The sequence below is a fragment of the Phocoena phocoena genome, chromosome 20 (assembly GCF_963924675.1).
Source record: "Phocoena phocoena chromosome 20, mPhoPho1.1, whole genome shotgun sequence".
NCBI classification, from domain to species: Eukaryota; Metazoa; Chordata; class Mammalia; order Artiodactyla; family Phocoenidae; genus Phocoena; species Phocoena phocoena.
In genome coordinates, this window is record NC_089238.1 from 4,812,687 (window position 1) to 4,824,675 (window position 11,989).

The 11,989-nt window shown below is 42.9% G+C and overlaps 1 pseudogene; it reads right to left on the minus strand.

Annotated features, from left to right (window-relative positions):
* Positions 1–481: 481 nt before the first annotated feature.
* On the minus strand, positions 482–1,473 carry LOC136140482 (L-lactate dehydrogenase A chain-like; annotated as a pseudogene).
* Between the last annotated feature and the right edge of the window lie 10,516 nt (positions 1,474–11,989).

The following is an 11,989-nucleotide window of genomic DNA, read 5'->3' on the forward strand; positions in this document are numbered from 1 at the left end:
ACATGGCAATGTATACTATTCTGATACATATAGTACATAAAATAAGATTCTTTAGAACAGTTATGCACAAGACATACAATACTGGGTTTATAATCAATCCCAGAATGTGATTAATTGGAGAAAAAGAGTTGGATTAAGCATCTTGGCTAAAGGAACCAGAAGTTATATAACACGAGTTAAATACACATCTGGTTTGAAGGGCAACTGCAGCATCTGCGACACCGTCAGTGGTACCACTTGAGGAAGCAGAGCTATTTTGCACGAACCAATTTAGGAACACACAAGATAAGTGCCGTGCAGCATCAGGATACAGCTGCAGGGTTTTATGAACCATTCCTATTGCTAATGTTAGGAAACTGATGTTTTTCCTAGGCTGTCTTAACATTACTGCTTTAGTCACAGATCAGATATAAAGGACAATATGCACCACCCTCAACTGAAATCCTGTTGTAGCCTAGACAGTGAAGTGGTATATTAGACTTTAAAACTGCAGCTCTTTCTGGATCCCCCAAAGTGTATCTGCGCTCTTCTTCAAACAGGCCTGTTCCTCAGGAGTCAGAGTCACTTTCACAACATCTGAGGTTCCATTCTGTCCCAAGATGCAAGGAACACTAAGGAACACGTCCTCTTTCATTCCATAGAAACCCTTAAGCATGGTGGGAATCGGATGTACCCGCCTAAGATTCTTCATTATACTTTCTGCCAAATCTGCCACAGACAGTCCAGTGGGCCAGGATGTGTACGTAGCCTTTCAGTCTGATCACCTCAAAAGCACTGTTTGTGAACTGCCTTCCACTGTTCCTTATCTGCATCAGTGCCTAATTCGGGGTGCAGATTCTTCAGGGAGACACCAGCAACATTCACTCCACTCCATACAGGCACACCAGAGTCTCCATGCTCCCCAAGGATCCACCCATGACAGCTTAATGGGTGAATTCCCAGCCTGTCCCCCATGAGGTAACAGAACCGGGCTGAATCCAAATTGCAACCGCTTCCAATAACACGGCTTTTGGGAAAGCTGCTTTTCTTCCAAGCTGCATAGGTCAAGGTATCCACTGGATTGGAAACAACAAGCAACTTGCAGTTTGGGCTGTATTTTACAACATTAGGAATGATGAATTTAAAGATGTTCACATTACACTGGACCAAATTAAGACAGCTTTCTCCCTCTTGCTGGCATGCCCCAGCTGTGATAATAACCAGCCTGGAGTTTGTTGTTACATTATAGTCTTTGCCAGAGACGACTTCTGGTGTTCTGAGGAAAAGGCTGCCATGTTGGAGATCCATCATCTCTCCCTTCAGTTTGTCTTCTATGACATCAACAAGAGCAATTTCATCTGCCAAGTCCTTCATTAAGGTACTGATGGCACAGGCCATGCCAACAGCACCAACACCAACCACTGTAATCTTATTCTGGGGGACATGTTCTTCCTTAATAAGATTCTGAATCAGCTGATCCTTGAGAGTTGCCATACTGGACTTAGAACCGAAAGGAATCAGGAGTGCACGTCGGGCGGGCTGGACTCGGAATTGGCGGTAGCTGCTCGGGTAACTCCGAGTGGGGAGCGGGAGGGGCCTTAAATAGAACCGCGAGGCTGACGTCAGGGGGGAGCCGGGCGGACGTGCGGGAACCCACCGGCAGGCGGATTCTTAACCGCTGCGCCACCAGGGAAGCCCTAATATTGATTGTCTGATTGATTGATTTGGTTGTGCCAGGTCTTTAGTTGCAGCAACTCCTTAGTTGCGGCTTGCAGGCTCCTTAGTTGTGGCATGCAAACTCTTAGTTGAAGCATATATGTGGGGTCTAGTTCCCTGAGCAGGGATCGAACCCAGGCCGCCTGCATTGGAAGTGCAGAGCATTAACCACTCCGCCACCAAGGAAGTCCCTAGGTCTTTGTTTCTATTTTTGAAAGTTCTGTTATGTGTGGATGAGAAAGTTTGTAACGTATACAGTCTTCAGAGGAAATTAAGATTAGTTTCATCTAAAGACTAATCATTTTTACAATGTTTTAAGGGCATTTTATAGGGAGATATATTCTCTTTAATAATACAAACCCTAAAGAAATTAAAACTAGGCTATCAGCTATGCAAAAACTTCATTTCAACCCTCGATATATTTATGGAAGTAACTGATAACACCTACAATGTATGTTTTGTCACACGCCTACATGATGATATTTACATAGGGAAATAACCTAATTACAATATTTTCAGGTAAACAAATAACCTGCCACAATTCACCCTTATGAAACAGATCGTCTTGAGTAATTACTTTGAATTACAAACTACATTTTTTTTTCAGGGGCGGGTACGCGGGCCTCTCACTGCTGTGGCCTCTCCCATCGCAGAGCACAGGCTCCAGACGCGCAGGCTCAGCGGCCATGGCTCACGGGCCCAGCCGCTCCGCCGCATGTGGGATCTTCCCGGACTGGGGCACGAACCCCTGTCCCCTGCATCAGCAGGCGGACTCTCAACCACTGCGCCACCAGGGAAGCCCCCAGACTACATTTTTAATTTGAAAATCGCCACCACCCAGAAAACAAATCTAAAATCACAGATGGTGGCCAGGAGAGGCTAGGTAAAGTACTCCATAATACGGTGATCTCAGCATTTATTTGGTGTAGGCAACTGGCCAACAGGGATCTCGATCTGACTCAAGCCTTTCCCCTGACAACACATCCTATGGAACAGCCCACAGAGTCACAGCAAGTTTAAGTTCCTGTTATGACTGACTCCCCCAGCTGCCCTTGTGATAACCATTTTCCCCTGTCAGCCAAGGCTTTCGCCTGGTTCTTCTTTGGATGAGACACGCTTCCAACAAGGAAGCCTACCAATTCCTGTTTTTTTGGTTTGCACTGACAAATGCAGCCTGAACCCAAGAAGCCAAAACATTTCATCCACGGACCCTAACGAAGGTACATGCCTCAGGGCATGCCCCATGCTCTCTGCCTGCACCCTTCCTTGAATTCTGACCTGTTCCCTCCAGCTGTATCTTGTACCTCTTCCAGGACCTGTGAGTAATAAACGCCTCCATTTCACGTTCCCTTGCAGTCTTTTACTGAGTTGCGGCTCAACCATCGGTATCAAGAGGCTCTAGTTAACAAATGCTAAATTTAAGAAGTCACAAGAGGGATATTAGACAATTCTATCAACTGTATGAAGAATAATTAACAGTAATTCTATACAATTATATTGTTCCTTGTTCTCTGTCGTGTGTGTGTGTGTTTGTGTGTGTGTACACGCGAAGGTCTCACACAGGTAGGGAGAGGACCGTAGAGGAACCAGCACTGGCCTGGCAGCAAGAAAGTAGCGGCTACAGCTTCCCAAGGACGTGCCTCTGTACTACTGACCACTGTGGTGTTGCTGGCCCTCTGATTCTTGGAACAATCTCTCCCTACATTAAAGAACTTAATGGCCCCTCTCAGGTTCTGTCCACAGAAACATACCTAGCAAAATCTCCCTAATGAAAACCTTCTGCCATTTGAAGTTTACTACTCATGATTTCCTTTCAGGATTCAAATGAACTTACAAACTCTCATGGGGTCCAACACAGCCTCCATACAACCCATAATGATCCACTTCATCCTGCTATAAAATACCAGAAAACATTCCAAACTCTAATAAATCATGCCTGAGGAAGAAATACATATGAAGACACCTAAGGAAACACTACATGCAAAACACCATATTTTCATACATAGTGGCCACAGACCAAACACTGTCATCTCCAAAAACTACATAAAAGAGATGTATCCAGTGTTGCACATGCCACAGAGAGACCCCACCATTTCCCAAGGAAACACTCCAAATTCTCTCTTTCTTACCTTTTGTATCAGTGCATCTGAAACTTTATTTGCAACACAAAATACTAAAAAATACAAAAGGTAACCCACAAAATGATCTCTGAACTTTTCCCTATATTACTCTAAAAATAGCAGTGATTTCCCCCCCCATGCCCGCCCCTGGACAAGGAAGGATTTATTACTTGCAGCAATTAATAACGACACCAGAGTTCTTTCCCAAAGCAGTGCCCCTGTACAATGATCCTTGATCTCCCAAAAGACCGACACAAGTCACTTGTGGAGTGGATGCTGTAGGGCACCCTCTAGCTCCATCGCCTGAGGACAAGGCACCCATCCTCCTGCACTGAAGGATTCCTGCAGGCTCAGCTCAGGGAACACATCTAACATTGGAGAAAAAATGTTTTTCTCTGCCTAAATCCACTGCCTTCTTTCTTCCCGAGGTATGACCATGAAATATCCGAATAAACAAATGCACGTAAACCTCAGTGTCAGCAGCTATGTGCCAGGGAACCTGAGCTAAGACACTATGGCACCTCAAACCATGCAACGCCCCCCACAACTACCCATAAACCCAATTCCAGGTGCTCCAGCCAGAAGTGAGACACCCTTCGCCAACAGCTCCACACACCCTTTGAGCCCACAAGGGACAGGTGCACACATCTTGATGCCCCGACTTGCGGCCATGTCTCTGCTGCAGAGCCCTACAGGCTTCCCTCCGATTTCCCCAATTTTCTACCTGTTCCCAAAGCACTCATGGGCAAACAAGGCTGAAAGACACAAGGACCTCTCAGTAAAGCCATCACAACAGGAATACACACAAAGTGCCATCTAAAGGACACTGGCCATTCAGTATGAAGGTTAAGAAGTCGGCCCTCGTGGGAGAACTGACCCGCAACTGGGGTTGTTATGAAGTCCAGTGACAAAGGCATTTGAGTATAGTGAGGAAATCTCCAAGACAGACGGTTCCCAGGGTTTTTATCTCCTGTTCTCCCCACTCACAGGTAATTAAAAGATACCCTAGCTCATTGAGGGGGGCCTCCTACATGCCCCCTTAGGTGCCCAACATCTGCACCCTTAGCACAGTGAAATCACTATCGCTGACTTTGTGCAGATGACCTGCCAGAAGGCAAAGCTCCTGTCCAAGGTGGTGACTGGTCCCTGGATGTGCACAGCCTGGAACACCTGGGGGCTACAGTAAAGCAGTGACAGAGCACACTAAACACGGGGACAACTCAGGACACTGCATGAGGACACCAGTTCTGTAGGGCTTTTTAGGACTGCCTACATCTTTTCCTCCCATCCTGGGAGGAAGAGAAACACGGTGCACCCTTCAACGAATGGAAAAGGGGAGACTCCAAATGATCAATGGAGAAAGGCATTTCTGATGGGGGGTTGACACAGGGGCAATAAACTCTGGTGAATGTGACAGAGATTGGCTGGAGGGGATGGTGGGGACCTCTCAGAACCTAGAACTGAAGGAGGACAAAGGGCCTGAGCCATGGTAACTTAAAGGCAAAAGGTTAAAACAGGAACTAAGATCTGACACAGAAAAGGCACCCCAGGAAGGACCCTGAGTCAGACCAAAAATGGAGCAAGCCAGATGACTGGCCAGAGACAACCCGGAAACTAACCCCACAACCATCAACCTGAGACTGAGAGCCACATGACAGAGCCGTCCTCCTGGGGTCCCTTACTCTGCTGCTCTTCACTCAGGCACCCCTTCCCAACAAAGTCTTTTGCTTTGTCAGTACGTGTGTCTCCTCGGACAATTCGTTTCCGAGTGTTAGACAAGGGCCCACTCTTGGGTCCTGGAAGGGGTCTTCCTTCCTGCATCAAAAGCATGAACGCTACACATGCACATTTTTACCAAGTGGGTTGAACAAACTAAAATTAATCCAGAAAATTACAGTGGCCATTATGACTATCATTCCATCTCCCAACACTCGTTTTCCTTAAGACTAAATCTGAAGACTGCAGTTCTAAAATTAAACAAGACGAATGGTATATTTATTTTCATGGGTACCTGGAAGCTTCCAAACAGGAATAAAATTCAAAAATTGCCTCTTTGCGAAACACTTTCTGAACTGACCAAACCAACCAAAAAGCTAGAAATGAACAAAATAGCTTCTGAAGCCTTATGCTGCGAGTGTTTTCCTCCCCCAACTTGACAACTTGTGTGTTTTCTCAGAACCCTTTGTTTCAGACTCCACCATACAACAGTGTGAACCTTAGCAGGGCAGGAAGGATTCAGCACAGTAAACTCTTACACAGAGACCAGCAAGGCAGTTTTCCCACACTTTCCTTCAAGTCACTGTGGCCTCTGGTGAGACGCTCAGCTGGACCCAACAATCCCCTCCAGGTCACAGACCAGCCCTGATCCACCCCCACGCAGAGCAGAGTCCCCTCACCCTCAGCCCAGATCTCAGCCCTCAGGAACGGGGGGACTCAGTCACGATGCTCAATGGTACATACAGATTAGAACATACTAGAGAGCCTTAATATTATTTATTAAAGTTGGGCCCCACCCTGATAATATGAAAGAGGACCTCTGGTCAGGGAACACACATGTATTTACAAAATGCCTCATCCATCTAATGTGAAGACTGCATTGAGCACCACTGACGGACAAACTGATAACGAAAATGTGGTGTATATATATAGAATGCAATATTGCTCAGAAATGTTGCCATTTGCAACAACACCGATGGCTCTAGAACGTACTATGCTAAGTGAAAAAAGTCAGACAAAAACAAGTACCACACGGTTTCACTTATATATGGCATTAAAAAAAAAAGTGGAATACAGTGAAGAGAGACTGGTAGAACAAACATATGATTTTGAGAAAGGGGTAAAGGGGTGAGATAAGAGGGGCATATTTCAGGGACTTCCCTGGTGGTCCAGTGGCTAAGACTCCATGCTTCCACTGCAGGGGGTTCGGTTTAGATCTCTGGTCAGGGAACTAAGATCCTCCATGCCAGGCGGTACGGCCAAAAGAAAAAAAAAAAAGTTAAGAGGATCACATTTAAAACTGCACAATAGATAGGTCACAGTGATGTAACATACAGCATAAAGAATATGGTCTATAACGTCATAATAATTTTGTTTGGGGACAAGATGGCTACTAGACTCATTGTGGTGATCATTTCATAATGTATACAAATATTAAAACAGCGCATAGTGCACCTGAAACATTATATTGTACATCACCTGTATTCCAATTAGAAATAAAAAGAGAGGGAACTCCCTGGCGGTCCAGTGGTCAGGACTCGGCGCTTTCACTGCTGAGGGCCCGGGTTCAATACCCGGTTGGGGAACTAAGATCCCACAGGCCATGCCATATGGCCAAAAAAAAAAACAAACAAAAAATTTTTTTAAAATAAAAACAAACTCCATTGTGGAGAGATACCATATAAAACTAATGTATGTGGCAAAGCCAGGAACCAGGGCTCATACCTCACTTGGTATCAGAATATACATTTTTGAGAAAAAAACACACAAATATATGGCAAAGCTGATCCAAATTTTAAGCCTTCTGGAACATAATAGAATTCTTTCCAGAAATGTGACAAATGTAATGAGTGTGATCAACTGTAAACAATACACAGCTTTGTGGTCATGGAAGCATTCATAGAATATGGAAACGGTACAAGTGAGTCAAGGCCTTTCAGCAATTACCTCAGCATACGCCACAAAGAATTCATACTAGAAAGAAATGACAAATGTAATGGAGATAAATGTTCAAACAATGCTCTCAATGGACTTAACGCTAAGAAAGTTTACACTCAGGGGAACTAGGTTCATTACTTATGAAGATCAACCAAAAAAAAAAAAAAAAAGATTAAGAAGATCAACCAGGATCAGATAGGACTCGGTGCTTTCACTGCCATGGCCTGGGTTCAATCCCTGGTCAGGGAACTGAGATCCTGCAAGCAGCATGGAACAACAGGAAGAAAAAAAAAAAGGCTACTTGAAAAAAAAAATAAAACTAGAGACTGTAATAGAGTGAAGTCAGAAAGAGAAAAACAAATACCGTGTATTAACGCATATATGTGGAACCTAGAAAAATGGTACAGATGAACCGGTTTGCAGGACAGAGATAGAGACACAGATGTAGAGAACAAATGTATGGACACCAAGGGGGGAAAGTGGCGGGGGGAGGGTGGTGGTGGTGTGATGAATTGGGAGATTGCGATTGATACGTATACACTAATATGTATAAAATGGACAATTAATAACCTGCTGTATAAAAAAAAACTCATGAGATGGTGTCTATCAATGAAGCAAGGATACCCGTGGAAAAGTCTAATTATCTGCAAATTATTAAATGTTTTTATTCAATTATTTGAAGTTTCTTGAAAACGGTGTATTCTTATTAACGACCTATAACCTGAAGTTTGAAATCTGCTGTTATTCTTTCGTTACTCGCTATTCTTTTATGACCATGATGGTTTTAGGGAAGGGATAGGTAAGATGAAAGGACCTACTTCATTAGGTGGGATTTATTCATACCCAGATTACTGTGAAAAACTAGGACACTCACTTTAAGGTGCAATGTTATAAATAAACTTGACAGCATGGGGAGGAGCAGAGTATAGATATAAAGCTATTATCTGAAATATAGTGCTTTTTGCGGTCATTGCCCCTTCTCTAGATTTGCTGTGACTGAGGGCTATTGTTGATGATTATAGGAAAGGGTTACCCCACCAGATGATCGTGAAACACAGGACAACTGGACACTGAGAGAATGAAGTTTTCTTGAGTATCACGATGGCAGAAAAAATGGAGGGGAACAATGGTCTTCTGTCCTCTTAAAAGGGAATAGCTGTTGTATATCATTTATTAATGAAAATTAGTATTATTTCTAGACACTGAAGACATGGTGTTACAGAAGATAGTTTAATGAAAGGAACTAGAGTAAAGCATGCTTGTGAGGAATTCAAAAATTAATGTAATGTAATCTTTCCTTTATAATCCTGAATGAGTCATAAGCTTTCTATTGACCCCAGAGTATCCCACCTCTTTGGGGCACTTCATAATACATAATACGTCGTTAGGTTCTCTAGGTTGAGGGGCATCTAAACAATTTCTTTCCGTGTTATATATAAAATGACATTCAACTTTGGAAATATATATTCATAATCTGCATTTGACTTATGAACTCCTAAGTGTATCCCTGATTATTTCTGGGACTACTATGAAAATACCAAGTCGGTGAAACTTCAGATTCAAGCTCCCTACAAACTGCCTCTCCTTACCTGAATATACACAAGATTATATTTTTACAAGCCTTTTTTAGTGCTGAAGTTAGACCCATGGTTTGTATACCTACATGAAATGAAAATAGAAATATAGTAAGCATATGAAAACTATGAGGAAATAAAAGAACATTTCATAAATAAGGATTAAAAGGACACAATCTATCTTTTGTGTTGCAGTGCTCAGAGAAAAAACCGGAAAAGATCAAGGTTCATGAGTTTCCTCTAAGAATGAACATACACAATGGGATTTATAAATTATAAATTTCACGTATACACTCTCCAAAATATTTGTTGGGGTTTTTTTAAGGATTTTTTAAAAGGGTATTTTTTTTTAAATACATTTATTTATTTTTGACTGTGTTGGGTCTTCGTTGCTGCGTGCGGGCTTCTCATTGCAGTGGCTTCTCTTGTTGTGGAGCATGGGCTCTAGGCATGCAGGCTTCAGTAGTTGTGGTGCACAGGCTTAGTAGTTGTGGCTCGCAGGCTTTAGAGCACAGGCTCAGTAGTTGGGGTGCACAGGACTAGTTGCTCTGCAGAACTGGGATCTTCCCAGACCAGGGCTTGAACCCATGTCCCCTGAACTGGCAGGCAAATTCTTACCCACTGCGCCACCAGGGAAGCCCTATTTGTTGTTAATTACTTTTGCTTTTTTTGTTTAATTAATGAATTTATTTATTTATTTTTGGCTGCGATGGGTCTTCATTGCTGCGTGGCTTTCTCTAGTCTCTGAGTGGGGGCTACTCTTTGTTGCGGTGCCCAGGCTTCTCATTGCGGTGGCTTCTCTTGTTGCAGAGCTCCAGCTCTAGGCATGCAGGCTTCAGTAGTTGAGGCTCGTGGGCTCTAGACCGCCGGCTCATGGTTGTGGCTCACAGGCTTAGTTGCTCCGCGGCAGGTGGGATCTTCCTGGGCCAGGGCTTGAACCCATGTCCCCTGCATTAGCAGGCAGATTCTTAACCACTGCGCCACCAGGGAAGTCCCTGCACTTTTGCTTTCTCTGCTGGAAAAAGATGGAACCCCACACAAAGTTTAGTTTGGAGGGCTTTCTGTGGAGACCAGGGTGGACCAAGTTGTTCCCAAAATGGCTAGAGAAAGCAGAGCAGAGAATGGTGATGTTCTTGCGTTACAGTGGATACAAGACTGGGCTGTGGTGATGGTACTTGCTTGTGGTGTGAACCTACAAGTCCTGCCAAGGGATGGAGTGCTCAGGCTTTATTATCAGCCTGCCCTGATAACATGGGCAGAATAGGAAGAGCTTGTACCGAGTCATAAGGTGTCTGTAGTCAGACCTCAAAAATGGAGTCAGACTCACAATGTTTTGGATTCATTTTGTACTTCTACCTTCCTGAACAACAAGAGCATAAATCTATGTTGATTTAAGGCATTTAGTTTGTGGTAAGTTGTTACAGCAGAAATAGAAATTTTAAAGAAATGATGTATATGGAAAATCAAAAGAATCTACAGGGCTTCCCTGGTGGTGCAGTGGTTGAGAGTCCGCCTGCCAATGCAGGGGATACGGGTTCGTGCCCCGGTCCAGGAAGATCCCCCATGCCGTGGAGTGGCTGGGCCTGTGAGCCATGGCTGCTGAGCTTGCGCGTCCGGAGCCTGTGCTCCGCAACGGGAGAGGCCACAACAGTGAGAGGCCCGCGTACCACAAAAAAAAAAAAAAAAAAAAAAAAAGAATCTACAGAAATTTCTAGAAAGAGTATACGATGCAAGGTGTCAGGATACAAGTATACCATGCAAAAATTTATTGAAATTTTATATAGTAGCAATTTACAAATGAATACTGAAATTAAAAATGTAGTATCTTCTTTAAATGCTCAGAAAAGTAAAACTAGAAGAAAAATGTGTAAATCTAACAAAACATGGACTTTTATATGAAAAACTACAGTGGTCTGAAAGAAATCAAAGATGACATTTAATTTAAGTCATTTTAGAGAAACACACCACAGTGAATTGCTAGAGAAACATAGCATATTCACTGAAGGTAAGACACAACATAGAAATGATGACAAATCACCTCAAATTGACATACAGGTTTAATGCATTTCTCCACAAAATTTTTGAAGATACAAACAAGATTTTTCTAAAATAAATATGGAAGGCAAAAGAAATAGAAGAGCTGATATATCTGAAAAATACTATGTGGGCAAAAAATATATCTGAAGTGGTTGGAATCACTCCACACAATAACAAGATTTATAATACAGTGACAGTAATCAAGACTGTGTGGGATTTGTCGAGTGACAGACACACAGACCAACAGAACAGAATGAGGAAACCAGAAACAGCCCTACAGGAGTACAGCGTACCCGTGAACAACACGGGTTTAAGCTGTGTGGATTCACTTATAAGTGCATGTTTCCCAAAACACACTATCACAGTACTACAAGGTCACAACTCAGTTGAATCCAAGGATGCAGAACCACAGATATGGAGGGCCAATATTAAGTTATACGTGGATTTTTGACTACTCGGGACTCAACACCTCTAACTCACTGCACCGTTCAAGGGCCACTGTACTTCCAACAGATTTTTGACTAAGGTACCAAGGCAATTCAATAAACGAAGGATTTTCAAAAACTGGTAGTAGTCAATAACATGTTCACAATGGGGGAAAAACTCCATTTAAACTTCACACCTGTACAAATATTAGCTCAAAGGTAATCACTGGTTTAAAGGTAAAATTATAAAACTAAACAACAAGACATTTAGTAAAAACACTGCAGAATAAAATTTTGATACCCTATGGATAACTGCTCTTCTAAAAAATTGCTTACATATATTATCTGGTAAACATTTCCAAACATTAATTTGTTTACTGAAGTATAGTTGATTTACAACATTCTGTTAGTTTCTGCTGTACAGCAAAGTGACTTAGTTATACACATATATACACTCTTTTTAATATTCTTTTCCATTATGGTT